This window comes from Haliotis asinina, chromosome 10 (assembly GCF_037392515.1).
Source record: "Haliotis asinina isolate JCU_RB_2024 chromosome 10, JCU_Hal_asi_v2, whole genome shotgun sequence".
NCBI classification, from domain to species: Eukaryota; Metazoa; Mollusca; class Gastropoda; order Lepetellida; family Haliotidae; genus Haliotis; species Haliotis asinina.
Genome location: NC_090289.1, coordinates 57,765,585 through 57,786,393, shown reverse-complemented (window position 1 = coordinate 57,786,393; position 20,809 = coordinate 57,765,585).

Below are 20,809 nucleotides of genomic sequence, written 5' to 3'. Positions count from 1 at the left end.
TTGTTGGATCTGGGAGTCGAACATTGTACCGACAGGACCAGTATCCGGACTTCTGTTTGATATAAGGTATAGTCAAGCAGCGTGTCATTCATGCCCCTTTCTGTGACTTAAAGGTTCTGTTTGCCACTTGCAAACCATTGAAGCCCACCAAGAGACTTGCCCATGTGGAAATAAATTTTACGATCTATTGTTGAAACAATACATGTTTGTGACTCAAAGTGTATCTTTTCTGGGAGCTATCATTTTCCCAACAACTTCACAAATACGTTCCACAAAAGTTGAAAGAGGATATTACCACAGTGAGATGTATTCCATGGACGTAAGCCATCTGACAAGACCTGTCGTCTTTGTGCTGCCAGACCATGCTTTCCTTCTCAGGATCAAAGCTACCTAAACACAACATCACGGAATGTTCTAACAAATGACAGGGCGTGGGTTCAACCATTCTTTATCATAAACATTCTTCAGTGCTTAATCGAAAAGAGAGTGTTGTGAAAACAGAAATTTTGAACAAATGGCAGGAAAATCCATAAATGCTCAGTTCCGGTTCAAGCGAATGAAGTTTTTGAGCTTGAGTAGGTTACAGAAAACCAACATTAACTTTCAAACAGAGCACAGTCGCGGCATACATGAAACATCCACTGCGATATCGCCTATAGTAGAATTCGCTCTTAGCTGCAGAGCCGAGCAAAAGCACACCGTTTTCTTACACAGATTTCATACTCGGATTGAAACGGCGACTTTTGAAGATATGCATGTAAGGTTTACTACAGTCGTGTGTTTGTGTGACAAACACTGACGTCATCATGACCAACAACTTGTGGGCAACTCCATCATAGGAGCAGTAGGTCATTACCACCGATTGGTAAATGAATGGTACATTCGGTATCATTTCCACTATATCAAGCAATCGGTATAATCCCGTCCATTGTATTTATGTAAAAGTGTATGTGATGATGCAATGGTCTTTGATATAATAAAACATCTCTGACTTTGACACTGGCCATCAGAGTAAGACCTAGGGAATTGTTAGGGTATATGCAAGTTGATATTTTAAGGGAAAGTTTAAATATTTTAAGGCAATGACCTGAACCAACTAATTGTCAGGCAGTTTAACAGCAAACGTTCACTGACAATACAATTCAAAAACGTCGTTGCCATACATGTCAGCAATTTCCATTATATCATATTATTGTCTATACCATAAGACCATATCCCCGCGGACCGCGTACCCGCCCTACACGTGAGCACCTACAACAACACACGCAAGGGCAAGTCAGGTGGTGAGACGGAGATACTGGAACTGCACGGGACATCATATGCATGTGGATGATAAGGCGTCCAAATGTAATATGTTCACAGTGCAATTAAACTAGCGGAAGATGACACTCAGATATTGGATGTTAGACAGTGATCAAATACATTTTGAGCGAATCGGTGCTTCATTCAAACGTGAAATTATGCAGTGCAATAAGAGTGTGTGAACTGTCTAATCGTGACAGCGGTCTTGCAGTGTAACATGGTCTTTTCGTGACTGTCGTCTTGGTGTGTAAGCTGTCTAATCATGACGGGCGTCTTCCAGTGTAACACTGTCTAGTCGTGACTGGCGTCTTGGTGTGTAAACACTGTCTTATAGTGACGGGTGTCTTGCAGTGTAACCACTCACACGTGCTTAGGCATGACGGCAAAGTGTCTAGATTGCAACACTTCCTCAATTTATCGGCTGTTTCAACATTAACTCATTACACGTGATAGGAACATTGTGTACTTTTTTAAGATGTTCTTCATATACACAAGGGAAACTTCAGTCATGAGTCTTAAAGAAAACGAAACACGCTAAGAGAATAATATTTGCCACTGAGGTATAGTTCCCTCGTACAAGATGCCCAGAACACAACTGACACAGATGCCTGCCCTCCTCTGCTGAATCTTAATGAAATCATAGAAATGAGGAATCCTTCAAGTTTGCGATTAATTTGGAATTTTCGGTCTTCTTCTGTGCGTGATTAATGAGGAATGAATATTCAGCTTTTCCCGCTTCTTTTGCAAATGTGTTACTATTTCTTAATTCATTGAGTGTAGTGAAAGAGTAGATTTCCGCTGGTTTAAGCATTATTACTACATCCCGCCACGGTACACAAGGAATGAGACTCACTCATCTCACCCATGTGGACGAGCAAAGACGTTAACCACACCTCCACGCCACCGCCCTTGCTTGGCTTGAACACTAAGGATCATTAATATTAGGATATTTATATAGCGCACATATCCATGAAACTAGTGCTTCCTCAAGGAGCTGGTATTTGTTACTTTCGATCATTAAATGTCAGTCTCAGTCTCAACTCCCTGGGGAGTGTACAGCTCTTATCGTAACGAGGTACCCAGTTCACAGCTAGGTGGACTGTACTTTGTCCAAGTTTACTGCACGTTGCTGTACGCGTAACTAGGTGCTTGCACGTATTCATGTGGCCACCATGTGGTCTCATACCAACGGATTCGTGAGTTCTTTTAAGTGCACAGAGTTGTGTACTCGGGCTCGATCCCGACATCTCAACCTCCGTGGATCATTAGCCTGGCTCCTTAGCCAACTCGCCCACCGCACCCCCAAGTGCCAGTAAGCTGCGTTTGGTTGGCTTCTGTATTGTTCATGTCACTCTCTGTATTTGCATATTCCTTAATCTACGGATATTTATATATGTTCCTATAACACAGTAAAGTAATTATGTTTAAAACACAGACATACATTTAAAATATTGTCTCACTCTCAGATTGCTTCTTGTTCCTGGTTCTCATCTGTATTGCATTCAGAAGTAAGTTCCAACTGTTCCCCGAGGACCAAGTTCCTACTTATACAGAATCACTCCCTGTTGTGTATGGACGTTCTGTAAAACAGTGCGTTCAATATTTGATACAAATGCGGGGAAAGACTAGCTTTGGGAATCACGGGCTAGTTTGTGGAGACAATGAGGAGGTTTAATGCGATTACAAAAACCCAGAGGACTGCAGGCTAAGCTCGACACAGGCATGATGGTCGTGGGGACATAATTAAAAGTGAATTTGGCGTCCTGACGGCGAGTGGAAGTCAATTGTTCCTCTGTTTTTAGACTTTGTTGTGAGGTGTAGTTCATATACACTGAGACTTGTGTGTGTAAATGCAGTGAAGATAATCATTTCAAATACCAACTCTGCATTTATGTGCCAGTGGTGTAGCCTTTTGAGGAAATGAGATGAGGAAAATTGCTATGAGGTACTTGACAGTCACAAGAGCCACGGGAAGGCGCCTCACCCTTACGTGCTTGTTACCGCACTTGTTCTGATTGTAACGGTTGTATACGTTACTGGACGGTACTGAAAGGTATTGAAAGGTATTTTACGATCTCATGTAACGGTATTTTATGGCACTTCCACTGCAGGACATTGATTATTGCTTTAAATATGTTGATGTAATTTTAAGAAAATGTTAAGGGACAGTGAAGGTCAATGGTGCTGTAAGTATGTAAATTTTCATAATTATGAGAAAATGTATGGCAGGGAATGTTATAGATCACGCTACCCGACTGAGAGATTCCCATATGGCGTTATAACGCTGGCGGGGCCCTTCACAAAAATTGTAATTATCATGCCTCAGGTGAAGATTTCAGCACCACCTACCGGAGATTTCCAGGTGTTTTATTGCAACGTGCCATAATCCTTTATTCCGAGTGGAGGTGTGTTACCAAACACACAATTACATCTGTGTACCGAGACCTGTGGTTTCCCAGGAAGCAGCCTGTTAACACTGAACTAAACAAAAACAAAATGAAAGGCGCGCCCCTAATAAAGCTGTGCAAATACACTATTAATGAAGATATATGTGGGTACTTCGTTGCATGGAGACTGGACGTCACAAAGTTGAAAAAATAAAGCCAACTTATTACTTCCGTCTTCGGTTACTGATTAGAAGATTTTAAGGTGAGATAAATCTCCTCCAGACTGTCACACACTTCCTTCCAATTCGTCGCCAAGAGCTGGAGATAAAATGCAAATCAGCATGTCTACCGGAGTGGGTAATTACCATCTCATTTCTTAACCCGACATTTGTTCAGAACAGATAGCAATGCAAATGTACTTTTAGAAGGTAGAAGTTTCAATTTGGTCTACGTAAGGAGACACCCGACAAAGTTGATATCTGACCTGACTGTTACATCGCCTAACTATTAAATTCAAGGCACCCCCAGTGACTTGTGGCACTTCTATGAAATCTGTCTTGTACGGGCACTGCAAGAGTGAGGCTATCGGAATGATGTCAACCTGGAATTGACCATCCCTACCCGCCGCCCTCTGTCCCGAAATGTGAATCTTCTGGCGGCGTCCTAGATTATTCTGGGTAGTTATTGTTGGAGCCTGGACTACTTCCCACTTCATCTGGACCACTTCCCACCCACTGATCAACGTTAGTGTCTTTTCAGGTCCTTTGCTAATATAAGAGATACAAACGTGTATAAACAGAAAGGGTTATACACCTGTCACGTCTGATCAACTAATTCTTGAATGTTTCTCACAGTCTGTGGAGGAGATGGACGACAACAGGTTAAGCGTTTTAGGCTTTTATAGAGTATTCTCACTGGCGTTCTGCGTTCTACAACCAGTAGAAGCCCCATCCTCGACTGATTACCATGGAATGACGAGACAATAGGCTGTGTATATTTCACACATGTAAACCGATGCATTTACAGCTTCATTAAACAATGTGTCCACGACGTTGTACACTCGCACGTACAAATTACTAACTGGTTGTACCTATTGTGATCTGCGTTCGGCAAATGCTCTTTGGACTCTAAAAACTATTTCAGAAGCTATTGGCATGGTACAGATCCGCCGATTATTTAACCTCCGCCTATACAAACAGGTCCCGAATCGTCTTACACCAGTGTCTTCTTAACCATGAATTGAAATATTAATTTACTCCGGCTAGTTGGCGGGGCACTGATCAACGTTACGACGATCCACGTAACGAGGTATCGGAGTAGTTGGAGCCACAGGGGATAATTTGAACAGAGCTGTGAAAAAAATGGATCACGAATGTCTGTTACAGAACACATTTGTTGACACGACGACCGTAGTTAACTGCTTCAGCGCAAATACAATCCAATACAGTTGGACCTTCGGAGAGACTATGTTTGCTTATTCATAACGACTGTTTATAATTCTGTTGACCGTCAACAACGTCATTAGATTGACACCAAGGCTGTGATCGACGAATTTATGCAAAGTAGTTGTCAGTGACCTCACTGGTCGCTTGCATTGCATACCTACTCTGGGACAAATATCATCATTACAGGAATGGCTTGTTTGATATTTTAAAATGCCGTGTCTGTTGTCCATTTCTCGGTCGTGCAGATTACCTCAGCACTCCCTGGCATTCGATGATTCTGTACTGTATGTTTTTGAGAGACATCTGTTACTTGACGTACGGCAGCTAATATTTAGCCGGTGGGTATGATGGCCTGCTTTCGGAATTCATTCTGTCTTCCCTGAAATCATACAGAAGATTTTCAAATTAATTTCGTTTGCTTCCCTAGGGTATGTATGTATACCGTCTCGAAGTATGCATGTACATTCCTGTGGCAGTTAAACAGCTTCTGAACTAATCGCTTGCTACTGATTGTCATGGTTGACGTACCTTTATGCTCAGTGTTAGGACATCGTAAATATGCTTTTGAGCATGGGATCAGTTAGGCTAGCACAATCACACATTTTGTACGGTATTTACAACGTAGAAACACACCAGGGGTTATCGTGTGGCCTTCTTACAATAATAATGTTCAACTCTGTAGAAACCGATGAAAATATACACATACAATATCTCAGTGAAGCGCGTAATGCGTCATATGACCTGCTGTTTTCCTTCAGAAATATGCCAGTCATTGGGAACTGCACATTTGGAATGTTGGAAAATAGCTAATGTAGCTAACTGAAAAAGAAGATGTTTCATCACAGTAAAGAGCTTGAAAGTACTTTCGCTTGGCGAACTCACTTAATATCTCTATCCTCATAGATAACACAAACATCCTGATATAACAAGACATGTCATATACTGTCATGAATCCTCATCTGTTACAGCTTGAACAGTGTATGTGGTTCAACTCTCATTCTGCTATACAACAGCTGTGGCATTAGGTTAGCCGGGAGGGAATCCACAGACCCTGACATTTGAACCCATGCTGATAGAGTCTGACACGCCTGAAAGATTTACCTCCTCACAGTGAATCCGACAAATGGCGGCCACCAGCGTGACAAGGATCAGAGGAGATACTCGAGAGTGTCACTTTCGTTTCCTCCATGCTACTGACGTTTTCAGCGTTCCCTTAAGGTCCACCGTCAACCTTCAATCAGTATTGCCAGTCTCCTTCCCAGAGGAAATGGAATTGAGAAAATAACTTTGTAATTCAATATCGTCAAACTATAATTCCAGTATAATCTCATCACGTTGACAAATTTAAGGCACACAAGTCCAAAAAGGAAGTTTATTGTTCATAAAACCCACAAATGAAATGATGCTATTCCTTGGGGTTAAATACAGATAATAAGGATTAGATCTGAAAATGCAATTTGCTGCAGATGAATACCATTTTTTGGCTGCTGATTTTCAACTAATATACCAGTGATCCCAGAGAGCGGTCAACACTTTTATGCTCATTTGACACAAGGCACACTAGAAGAAACATGATCTGATGATAATGCTGGCAGAAATAGTCCCAGTGTAACAAAGAGTGTTCAACTTCAAAGATTTTCTATAAAAATATAATTTGATAAAGAGCACAATGATTTGGTAAATGCTTTAATGTTTTGTAAATCCTTTCTTCGCCGATAATATTTTGGCAGCATAACAGAAATCTGACATGGGATCTGTGGGAAGGGAAAATTACATCTGTAGGTGTCGTGGAGGAACAAATACCTACTTTCAAGGCACTTTGTGACAACTGCATGGCATGCGTACACTTTCCGTCTGTGGACACCGGGTATCAGCACTGTTTTCGGTTGCACATTTAAAACCATTTGGTCTTGTTCCTGAGGATAAGCAGGGCTGTGTATTCTGTTGCACTGTCGTATCATGCCCCCCTGTTTGCACATTTCTCCACCATTTAAGGCATATGTAGTGTATATATATTTGTGTGATCAGGAACTCGGTATCATTTACGGCATACCTAATGATCATTTTGCTACGAGAGTGTATTTTCTGTAATTTTTATTATTGTTGATTAGGTTAGAGTTATTATTGGGTCGCAATGTTTAGAGTTTTAAGTGATAGTTATTATGGGACACATTTCGTATCACGGTAATAGTGTCTTAGCGGCATGCCTTTATGCTAGCGCTTCAGAGTCGCCTCCCTTTGATGTGTTTTGATTTGGTAAACACCAGGCCGTTCGCGAAGGTTCTAGACTTCGATGGAATGCACAAGAATCAGTGACTGTGTATATGTAAGGCCTGTTGTTGTGTTCACACGACACACACGGACTTATACACGGATTTACTGGAGTTGTCATCATTCGGCCTATTCTACATCTGTCAGCCTCGTCGTCAAACCTGAACTACATTCAAGATCGCATGCTGAAAGATTTAGTAACTGTTTTAACTGTTTCTCACTGTAAACCAAGACTTTGGTGAGTTGATATTACATACGTTAGATTCATTATAACTGTTTCTCACTGTAAACCATGACTTTGGTGAGTTGATATTACATACGTTAGATTCATTATAACTGTTTCTCACTGTAAACCATGACTTTGGTGAGTTGATATTACATACGTTAGATTCATTATAACTGTTTCTCACTGTAAACCAAGACTTTGGTGAGTTGATATTACATACGTTAGATTCATTATAACTGTTTCTCACTGTAAACCATGACTTTGGTGAGTTGATATTACATACGTTAGATTCATTATAACTGTTTCTCACTGTAAACCAAGACTTTGGTGAGTTGATATTACATACGTTAGATTCATTATAACTGTTTCTCACTGTAAACCAAGACTTTGGTGAGTTGATATTATATACGTTAGATTCATTATAACTGTTTCTCACTGTAAACCAAGACTTTGGTGAGTTGATATTACATACGTTAGATTCATTATAACTGTTTCTCACTGTAAACCAAGACTTTGGTGAGTTGATATTATATACGTTAGATTCATTATAACTGTTTCTCGCTGTAAACCACGACTTTGGTGAGTTGATATTATATACGTTAGATTCATTATAACTGTTTCTCGCTGTAAACCAAGACTTTGGTGAGTTGATATTATATACGTTAGATTCATTATAACTGTTTCTCACTGTAAACCATGACTTTGGTGAGTTGATATTATATACGTTAGATTCATTATAACTGTTTCTCACTGTAAACCATGACTTTGGTGAGTTGATATTATATACGTTAGATTCATTATAACTGTTTCTCACTGTAAACCATGACTTTGGTGAGTTGATATTATATACGTTAGATTCATTATAACTGTTTCTCGCTGTAAACCATGACTTTGGTGAGTTGATATTATATACGTTAGATTCATTATAACTGTTTCTCACTGTAAACCATGACTTTGGTGAGTTGATATTATATACGTTAGATTCATTATAACTGTTTCTCACTGTAAACCATGACTTTGGTGAGTTGATATTATATACGTTAGATTCATTTTAACTGTTTCTCACTGTAAACCATGACTTTGGTGAGTTGATATTATATACGTTAGATTCATTATAACTGTTTCTCACTGTAAACCATGACTTTGGTGAGTTGATATTATATACGTTAGATTCATTATAACTGTTTCTCGCTGTAAACCACGACTTTGGTGAGTTGATATTATATACGTTAGATTCATTATAACTGTTTCTCACTGTAAACCAAGACTTTGGTGAGTTGATATTACATACGTTAGATTCATTATAACTGTTTCTCACTGTAAACCATGACTTTGGTGAGTTGATATTATATACGTTAGATTCATTATAACTGTTTCTCACTGTAAACCACGACTTTGGTGAGTTGATATTATATACGTTAGATTCATTATAACTGTTTCTCACTGTAAACCAAGACTTTGGTGAGTTGATATTATATACGTTAGATTCATTATAACTGTTTCTCACTGTAAACCAAGACTTTGGTGAGTTGATATTACATACGTTAGATTCATTATAACTGTTTCTCACTGTAAACCATGACTTTGGTGAGTTGATATTATATACGTTAGATTCATTATAACTGTTTCTCACTGTAAACCAAGACTTTGGTGAGTTGATATTACATACGTTAGATTCATTATAACTGTTTCTCACTGTAAACCAAGACTTTGGTGAGTTGATATTATATACGTTAGATTCATTATAACTGTTTCTCGCTGTAAACCACGACTTTGGTGAGTTGATATTATATACGTTAGATTCATTATAACTGTTTCTCACTGTAAACCAAGACTTTGGTGAGTTGATATTACATACGTTAGATTCATTATAACTGTTTCTCACTGTAAACCAAGACTTTGGTGAGTTGATATTATATACGTTAGATTCATTATGACTGTTTCTCGCTGTAAACCACGACTTTGGTGAGTTGATATTATATACGTTAGATTCATTATAACTGTTTCTCACTGTAAACCATGACTTTGGTGAGTTGTTTTATATACGTTAGATTCATTATAACTGTTTCTCGCTGTAAACCACGACTTTGGTGAGTTGATATTATATACGTTAGATTCATTATAACTGTTTCTCACTGTAAACCATGACTTTGGTGAGTTGATATTATATACGTTAGATTCATTATAACTGTTTCTCACTGTAAACCACGACTTTGGTGAGTTGATATTATATACGTTAGATTCATTATAACTGTTTCTCGCTGTAAACCAAGACTTTGGTGAGTTGATATTACATACGTTAGATTCATTATAACTGTTTCTCACTGTAAACCAAGACTTTGGTGAGTTGATATTATATACGTTAGATTCATTATAACTGTTTCTCACTGTAAACCAAGACTTTGGTGAGTTGATATTACATACGTTAGATTCATTATAACTGTTTCTCACTGTAAACCAAGACTTTGGTGAGTTGATATTACATACGTTAGATTCATTATAACTGTTTCTCACTGTAAACCAAGACTTTGGTGAGTTGATATTATATACGTTAGATTCATTATAACTGTTTCTCACTGTAAACCATGACTTTGGTGAGTTGATATTATATACGTTAGATTCATTATAACTGTTTCTCACTGTAAACCATGACTTTGGTGAGTTGATATTATATACGTTAGATTCATTATAACTGTTTCTCACTGTAAACCATGACTTTGGTGAGTTGATATAATATACGTTAGATTCATTATAACTGTTTCTCACTGTAAACCACGACTTTGGTGAGTTGATATTATATACGTTAGATTCATTATAACTGTTTCTCGCTGTAAACCACGACTTTGGTGAGTTGATATAATATGCGTTAGATTCATTATAAAAGTTTCTCACTGTAAACCACGACTTTGGTGAGTTATATTTGTGATATTTGGTGATATTATATTTGTGACCCATCACGTTAGATTTGACGTTAGATGTGAATTTTTGTTAGCATGCTTTTGTTTGCTCAACGCATAATGCTGAATATTTTGAATTATCAGTGTTATATTTTGCTGGTTCTGATGGGATTTCTTACACCTTTGTTCATGACAAAATTATAACCGTAACAAATTTCATTGGTCGTGTGATCACGTGATCAATACCTAAACAGTTGAACATACATACACTCGTAGGTGACAATTGTCTTAGCATTATGTATTGTAACAAAAGAAGATTCAGACAAGGACTCTTGGCACAACGTACAATCTCCTCTAAACCTTCAAGACCATGCAAGGAGATGTTCTTCGAAGCTGTTCCGTCTTGAGCGCCATACATAATGTACACTTCAGACGCCATTGTCATCCCGTGAGACAAAATATTGCATGATCACAGACAACGAATGCGGTCACATGAGAGTCCAATCTGTAGCAGATGTTTGTCCAGTCCCAAAGCAAAATGCATCACAGTTTGATAATATACGTGATGGGCGGTCTGTCACGGACTAAAAATAGACTGCAGTCAGCTGCTGTCCACTGACGTCAAAACAAACAGTTGAGTACTTATGTGTAAATCTGACTATGGTTCACTATGTTTTCATAATTTCATATAAGAACCAATAAACAAAGCAGGATACCCTCCCCCGCGTGTTTAGTTATGAGAACACTTCGCCACAAACGTCCGATGTACATCGTAGTGGTACCAATCATAACCAACATCACAGACAAAAAGTGTTGTGTTTCCGGATCCATGCATGCATGTAAAGTGTCCTATGTAGAGGACAAATAAACAGAACTTGGGCGATATTTTAATGGACATTCCAACCATCCAGACATTGGGCATGGGTTTTTTCAAAATATACATGGATGCACGCCAAATGTTGCAGATATACTACATATACATTTGAAACCGGTCTTAATTTGACATCATTTCAAATTTACGTCTATGTTATTAATTTCAGGAGAATATTTTGATACGGACTGTTATCGCAAAGCTTCCGAAAGATAGAATCTACAGGTCCATTAATCGAGATTAGATCGTGGTCCTCCATGATCCATTCGGGTTTATTCAGATTTTTTATTGCTTCTTCTTGGAACGTACATATTCACGTGAATCTTAACAAAACAGCGTACTTCTTTCCAAGGAACATATATTTGCGACTTATTTAGACGCATCCCTAGGTCTTAGAAAGCCCACTGAAATGGTGTTGTAATCTGCATCAGGCTAGAAGTACATTCCCCAAGATACAAAGAGTGTGCACTAATTGATTGAGAGGCCAACTGAAAGGAAGGGCATAGGTCTGCAGGGACCGAACTAGATAAAACTGCAAATGTCTGGAATCTTGGGCAGTAGTAATGAAATGTAAATGTAAGGGATAAAAAAGCCATACAGTAAACAAACTGTGATGAGAACAGACTATTGCATTTGCAGGTTTTTGGATCTAGGCACACAAGTGACCAGAATTTCGCTGAATAATTTGCGTAATCTGTCGTAAACAATTCAAATACCAGGCACTTATTGTGATGAATCATGTGTGTCTCATGAACGTACATCCCAGCATGACTGACACTGCTTTGTGGATACCTGCTGGACAACGATGTAAAACAAGGAATGGAAGCATCTCATCAAGCATGCAGCGATATCAAGCAACTGTGTGGTACACTGCAGTTTTGGTGTCAGCTGATATACTCCAGATTCAGCTCTCACCACCATTGTAACGGACGCCTCTCACGGGCGTGTGTGTGTGTGTGTGTGTGTGCCTCTGTGTGTGTGTATGAAAACTGTTTTTAAAGAAGAAGAAACTGTACATGTCCGGGCAGCAAACAGTCTGCCTATTGAATACGTTGTAACACGTTGATTTCAAACGCGAAACAATAAGCTTACCAAGAAAACTGACTGCAAACAAATTCACTGCGCATTCAACGCACAACGAAATGATACAAAACAATCAACTGTAATATAGAAATAACTAGGTTTGCAAATCAATAGTATAACAAATAAATCTATTACAAAATAACTATAATACAAGTAATTACTGTGGCTATGTGAATTACACTACTTCAGTGACAATACAATTACAGAGGCAGAATATAACGCAAAATACCATTACCAGCAAGGCAAGTGATAATAGAGTTCCTTCTGCAGTAACAGAGGTCCGACTAATACAATAGGCCCGGGTTATATATGCAGTGTGATTTTCATTACACAATCACTGGTTTGAATGTTGTTACGCGTTGTTTCTCAAGCTCACACTGACTGGTTTACCAGGGATCACCCTCTAAAAGAACTAAGCGTGAAACCAACGACTGAGAAAGTCATATGATGCTATTAACAATTATATACTGAGTCAAAAAAGAAACTCCACATTCTTTCTTCAGGGCACTATAAGAGAACAAGAGATGGTAAGCTGGCTAAATTGTTATCATTTTATTGCTGAGATCTGTGTGATGTACTCGATACACTGACAGTGCCAGAATCAGTTCCATTAGGCTATGGGTTCGGGGGTGAGCACCTGGTCGCGGTAAGCAGCAGCTGTGAGGTTTCCACTGATGACCAGAAGTCGGGAACTGTTGTTCCCACAGAGAGCACCCCACACCATGCAACCTCCGCCCCCGAATCTGCCGACTTCCTGTACACAACATTGGGCATACCGTTCACGACGTCGTCTCCAGACTCTATGCCTGCCGTCAGCGAATCCGAAGGTAAACCTGGATTCATTGCTAAAGACGACTCGATTCCAGTCTCTCTGGGTCCATCGGAGGTGCCGTTGGGCCCACAGCAGACGTTGACGTTGATGAAACGGCGTCAATATTGGCCCACGATATGGACGTCGAGAATGGAGTTTGGCAGCCCGCAACCGATTTCCAATGGTCTGTGAGGACAGTAGACCTCTAAACATCTCAGCCCTGGTTCGAGTAGTCGGAAGAAATTTGTTACGTAGGTGACGTAGGAAGATTTGACGGTCTTCTGCTCGTGACGTCACACCTGGACGACCCGACCTTGGGCGATCAGATGTGGTGTAAGGTTGTTGTAGACGACCTCGCAAGTCATACATAGTACGACGGCTGCATCCCATTGCTCTTCCGACGTCAATAAGTGATCTTCCCATTTGCAACATGCCAACGGCACGTTCACGTTGCACATTTGACAATCGCGACATTTAAAGTACCGTTAGAACTGTGATTTTAAAGTGTGTTTTTTTCCAATTCTTGAGGCCAATTCAAACACGTGCAAATGAAGAAAACTTCGATGCGAAGATCACGTGATCAACTGTACGTGGAAAACCTGATTTGGGACTAACGTCATTTGCACGACGAAAGGATGGGTTTAAGTGGGTTTTGGTCATTGGGTTTTGGTTTTTCTGGAGTTGAAAGATGAGGATCCCATTTCGTATACATAGATGTTTCATCAGGGAACAATAATTCAGTTTTATTTTTAAAAAATACATTTTGTGAAGTTACTTTTTTTGACTCAGTATAGATTCTAAAAAAAACTGTCTTAAAATGAATATAAAGCAAAACACAGTGCCAGTATGACATGGAGTGACAGTACAAATTCAAATGCTGCAGCATAACAGTGATAACAACAGTGAAGATAATGATGGCAAAAGTTACCTCTCTGTACCAACCCGTGAAGATCCGGGTTAGAATAGACCTTCAGTAACCCAAGAATGTCGTATGAGGCGACTAACGGGATCGGATGGAGAGGCTCGCTGACTTAGGTGACACATGTCATCGTATGCCAACTGCGTAGATCGTACAGGTGCACTATTTAACAGCTAAAAGACCGCCCTACAATTTATAATCTGATTTATAATCTACAGGTTATCACATACCCCTTGGTGCCTGGTACGATCGTCCGGCATTACTAGATGATCCAGCTAGATGGGTGTGTCAATGCGTCTTTAGTTCAGTTTCGTTATATGCTTCAAAGAACACAGCGCAAACGAATTATATTGACTTTACCAAGGTATTTTGTGAGTTAATATACTATCCAATGATTTGGAAATGTTCTATTAGTCCGGTATCATGAAGCAGCAGTGTCATGTGGACGGACGGAAGTATTCATTCTGGGGCCTTAAAGTTCGCAGTAATATGGACAAAGCGATGTAGAATGACGAAGGGAAAAAAACATAGTCTTCACCATATATTTATTATATCTTGACATGCCGCAGAAACATTAAATTCAAACTCTGAAGCACAGACCCTGTTTCAAAGAAAATATAGCGTCATGACCATTGGAATTAAGGATCAATTTACCACCCACGGAGGAACCTGGCACGCCCTGGTAATAACGGCGTCCGTTGGCAACATTTTTAAAAGCTGTTACCATGAACGTGCCATCCACATGCCCAGAACGTATCAATATTAATCATTTGTTTTCTTCTGCTGAAATGCCAAAGTTCACAGTATTAATTTTAGCAGTAATGATTTATACACATCTTAATATATCTGTCTCCGTTCTCTTGAACATTCCATGGCAATCATACATACGATGCATTGTCTTATTTACAAGACGTGACATATGGATTTGTGAAAATTAATATTGTATATGTGCAGAGGTTGGCAGGTAATGATCACTTTTTATGATTTATTATATTGGTGTATATTATTTTCTTGCTTTTTCATGATATAATATTTGGGAAATTTACTCCTGATCTCAGCAATGGAAATCTTTGGAAAATGACAAGGACAATCTGCTCCTGATCTCAACTTTGGCAAATTGATAGGGCAGTATACTCGAGTTTTCATCATTTCAAATGCCCAAAAGTTTTATTGCCATAATAGTAGTTGTGCAAACGTACATCCGCATGATTAAATAATAAACACGTGTTGAACTAAGACAGGTATTTCTTGATTCAACTAATGGTGTGTTCCATGTAATAATATGTATATAGCTTTCAGACAGTTTTGGAACTACATGTAGTGATATAGATATATTTGTAATTACATTCAATGCTTTTTATCCCCGTGCATTACATGCCGGGGGATATAGTCGACGTCTCGTCTATCCGCCCGTCCGTTAGTCCGTGATCATTTTGTTTCTGGTCAATAACCAAGAAACGTTCGATATTTTTCAACAAACATTGGCACTTAATTCCAGAAACGTTCAATGTTTTTCAACAAAAATTGGCACATAACTCCAGAAACGTGCAACATTTTTCAACATAGCGTATGTCACATAGATCAAACAGCATCTAACGAGGTGCCTTTGCTGTTTCAAGATTTCATGGTTTCTACAGAATTGATTTGAACTTAGTCTCAATGGGATGGGGGGAACCTTTGTTTCCGGAGCACAAATGAAAAACTTCTTAATATCTTTCAGCAAAACTTGTGAGGCAGACCCCAACGTGGTGCCTTAGGATATTTTTGTGATTTGTCATATTCTGGATTTCCATGGAAATGATTCCTCTTAGTCTCAAAAGGGAAGGATTGGCTCCATTTCTGGAGTACAACTTGAATACTTCTTAATATCTTAATATCTTTCTGCAAACAGATATGTGAGTTAGACCCCAAAGTGGTGTCTTTTGCTATTTACATATTTTTTAGTCTAAAAAGGGAGGGATGGGCTTCCGGAGCACAACTCGAAAGCCATGTGATATCTTTCAACAGATCTGGGCAGATATATGAGTGTTACGGTTAAGAATTTACCGTGACAAACTATTTACGAAATCCCCTTGTAAACCAGCAAAACAGAACAAAGACAAGTTGCTTACGTTCAAATTCTGTTTTGTTATACCACGAGAGCAAGGTACACAAAGTCACAAGTCAATATAACAATGCTGATTACAAATACAATTCAAGAGAGACAAAATCAAAGTCAGTGGGTCACAAAAATACAATATATCAAACTCACCAAATTCTTGATGTGAGAGGGAACAGCTATGGCAAAATGTAAACACGGCGATTGGTGCGACAGCAGATGATGTAGATTCAGGCGTTGACGGGATTTCAAGCGTGTTGGCAGTAAATCAAGCAAATATGAATGAATGTCAGTGTGAGTGTCGCCTTCCGCACGGCAACCAGCCTATATATATATGTGTGTGTTTATACAGTCATTTCCCGAAAGTTCGGGCACATACGAATATCGTCAACACTGTAGAATGGTCTCGAAACAGTATCCCAGAAGTGAACATCGAAAACTAGGAACAGATAAATTCCGGAATGCTAGAATGCTACAAGTGTTGACCAGATATTAAAACGAAATGTGACCCATAATATTTAATATTCAAAACACAATGTTGTGACCCAATAATAGTAATTACTGAATTAATAACAAAATATACAGAAAATACACACTCGTAACAATGAGACTGATCTTGAAGTGGTGTCTTCCGCTGTTTACATATATTTCGCATTTGTAGTTTTCATGATTTTCATGGAAAAGATTTTAACTTAGTCTAGAAAAAGCATCAAGTAACTGACAGATGATTTGTCCTTTCAAATATGTGGGGCCCGGGGGATATGTCATCTTCTGATGACTCTTGTTCTAATTCCAATGGTATGCGGAAGGGATCCTACATACTGTACACCCGGTTCTACCCTATAAGCCCAGGTCTGTGCTTGTAATGAACAGACATCTAGTTTCAATAAATTACCATACACAAGTGGACGACACGCACATGTCTTGGTGTTATCGCCTAACAACAGGAACTGCTGTGTTTGGGGTGATCGAGGCGCCATATTCCACTCAAACAAGAAAAGTAGCAAACACTTCTCGAACTTCCTGTGACAAAAAGCGTTTGAAATTACCATTACCCCGTGCTCTCCAATTACTTCAGTTTAAATACTTGGGCGGGACTTGCATACTATAAAGACATTAATCCAGTGGCAAGTGACATGTTATCATCATTTGCAATTAATTCCTAGAGTGCTTCGTCCACTGAATATTTGTTTATTCAGCCGCGGTGCCGTGTAGCTCACCTGCAAATTGAAGACATCGACTTTATTGTATTTATGTATTGATCGTGTTCCTGAAGGCTGAAAGAACATTATACACGGTTTAGCACCATTTAATATATAACCAATCAAATACGAACATGTTGCAACCTGGACATGTGAAAATATTCACCGAGAAATGTTATGTGATATCTGTAGGCGTTGTCTGTGGGGTTCCAGGTGAAAACGGGCCCTCCATGAAATAGTCTAAAGTTGACCAGAGTTAGAATCATGTGATGAAGGTATTATGACAGGCTACCCTGTTTTGTTGTGGAACACCCAAATGAATTCAAGCACTGGTTTGCCATGCTCCAGCCTAATCATGTATTGACCACCTTGGTGTGAGGGAAATATTGATGACTGACATGTCTATTTAGAAATTCTATTTTCAGTGTCAAAGCAGACAAAATGGCCCATAATGTGTAACGTTTCTGTTACAGCCTCATAGGGTGTAGTGTCAGTATTTCAAGCAACATTTTATTAAATAACAAAAGTTTGTAAACAACTTATACCATTATGTTTGGACGAAATAAAGTATAGTATTGCATCGTGAACCATTTGTTTGTTGAGACATGTGATGGCTAGTAATTGGAGGTCATGACGTGAAAGGGTTTGTCGGTTCGACTCTGATAGAGGTCGAGTTATTTCTCTGACGTGTCCAGAAGTGAGATTGTGTGTTAGATATTGCCCGACATGGGGTTATCTGTCCAACATGGTGAAAAGTTGAGCTATCTCTCCAAAGGGGTACTATCAGGATTCTGTGACGCTCCATAGCGACATGGTACCAGCATCATCTACAACATCGACCACGTAGAGGTTACTTGAATTCGTCTGCCGCACTACAACATGTAACAATGTCTTGCTACTGGAATTTGTTTGAGGCAGTTAAAATGTTAAAGTCAGAAATACAAGTTTTTGTTTCGTAGTGTGAGTTCTTACTTAAATAATGTTAAGGAATTAATATTTCTAAATTGTTCCTGGAGGTGCAGTGTTTGTGTAACAAAAGTTAAAAAATCTCATGATAGAACACCTGGTGACGTCTCTATTATTCTGCAATCTGTTGATGTCATTTTCGTCATATCTGGGTGGATATTTGAGACTGTTTATTTTGTCTGATTTTCACGTATAATGTATCAACTTTCATTAAGAAATGTAGAGGGTATTTTCGATCATTAGAAAGGGAGAGGGATAATGACAGCAGCAGCAACAACAACAACAACCCCAAACACAAGAATACAACACAATCAACCATAAGAACAGAGAAAACAACAAAACAGACAGAAAAACTCTAGATAAAAATAATAATAAATAATCGAAAAGTAAATAAAACCATCAAAACCCAGGAAATAAACAAAACATTATTGACAATTGTAGGACGTCGACCGATGCCAAATTTCAAAGATCGATTTGTTTCAGAATATGAGCATATGCTGTCACTAATGACAACGTGCAAAGTCATGTCACACTGACAACTTGATCCAGAAGGCAGATGGGGCGATCGTTCCATATAATTATACCTGCCTATCGCCAGGAAAGCACATCATGTTTAGCCTGGAAACAGGATCATGCACAACTAAAACACATTTAACGCCCATTTCGCAACGATATTACACTTTTCATTTGAATACAAAGGCATAGAAATCGTGCTCAATACAATAAATCGAATCTCAGCGGCGTTGTTTTAATTTTGAAAACATCCCATTTATGGCAAATATGTTTTCGAGCAATTTGGCAGGAGCTACACAATAGAATCTGAGCAAGCAATCTGTATCTGCCTCTCTGCGTATTGTGACCCGGCGTTCAGGCCGCCCTAATCACATCCTCCTCTGCAACCGGCTGTTGATTCAATGTTCATTCAACCCACTCCAATTATAATGCCCCAACTCCGTATTCAGTCGTATTTAATGACGAGCCTTTCTATTACCACTGATTCCTGAGTCTGTGGTGATGTTTAAAGCCTCTGCCGCAGCTCCTGATCAGAACCACTGGTCTCAATAGAACGGGCAACTAATGCCAGGGAAAGAGACCGATTTAACTGATGTTCCCGAAATATCTCCTGAATTGTTACAATCGCGATGAAGTGCTCGATAGCGCTTCCGAATCGTACTCAGCGTTTGAAATGATCTCTCATTGACCGCTATATTTGGTAATTACTTCTGCTAATTATTATTTGTGAGTTAGATTTTATCTCCAATTTGTTCTGATGGTGTTGTCTCTGTTTATCCACTAGCGTCATCAAGCAGAAATCCATTTTGTTCGCGGCAAGTTGCTACAGAGATGTTTAAATTGTTCCTCGCATTTGTGTGTGGCTACGACTAAATGTCAATAATTCTTTTGTAGCCACGGTACTGCTAAATTACATAGCAACAAACGGATTTGATAATAAAGAGATATTCCCGAATGGGTTTCTATTTTCAAAACACTCGTAACATATAAATGATTTTAGCTACTCTCTGAAATCATCTTGTCTAATATCGCTTTTGTGACACCGTCGGAATGAAAACAATTTAATAAGATTAATATTTGTTGGAAATTCCAAGATGCCCGCGGCTACAACCTGACAGTTTCACGACAAGCCGAGGCGACGCCCGTTATCTGCAGTAATGTGATTGTAGAACGTTAACAACGCGATGGGACAGCTTTGATAGTCTGTGTTTGAAGAAAAGGAACATTGACAGATGACTTGAATACTATTACTAATGTCCCCTATGCTCAGTTTCTCGCTTGTTGTATACGGTGCTGTGCGAAATGCACAATGGTCCTAAATCCCTTCGTTCCAAAACGGTTGCCACATTCTATTACAACCATTCAGTCTGCGGCACCCGGGTCTAGATTTGAATGTGACTGTTCACATGTCCGGAGAAGATTAGAGCTGTCTGATTTCATATATGCTGGACACAAAGGGAAATTGAAACATTGTGGGCAGTTAACACAATGATGTAGTTTGGGCTACATCGATCTTCATGATATGTTTAACTCTGTAGCAAAGCTATGGCCGGACCAATTCCCTAATCGGCGATATCTATACCTTCCCCACAATGACCAAGGAGATCTGAGACGCCATTTGTCATGTACCGTTACGTAAATGTCACGTGACACAAGTGCTTCTTTCTGTTCTTTACGTTCCATAATAATCACTGATGACAATCGCCTGCCCTTGTATGGGCGATTCCCTGAGACTCCCAGCGACAGTTATTCAATTTGTCTGCGACTGTAGCATTGTATTTATGGGAGAATGTCAGAAGCGGGCTATTCATAGACGGA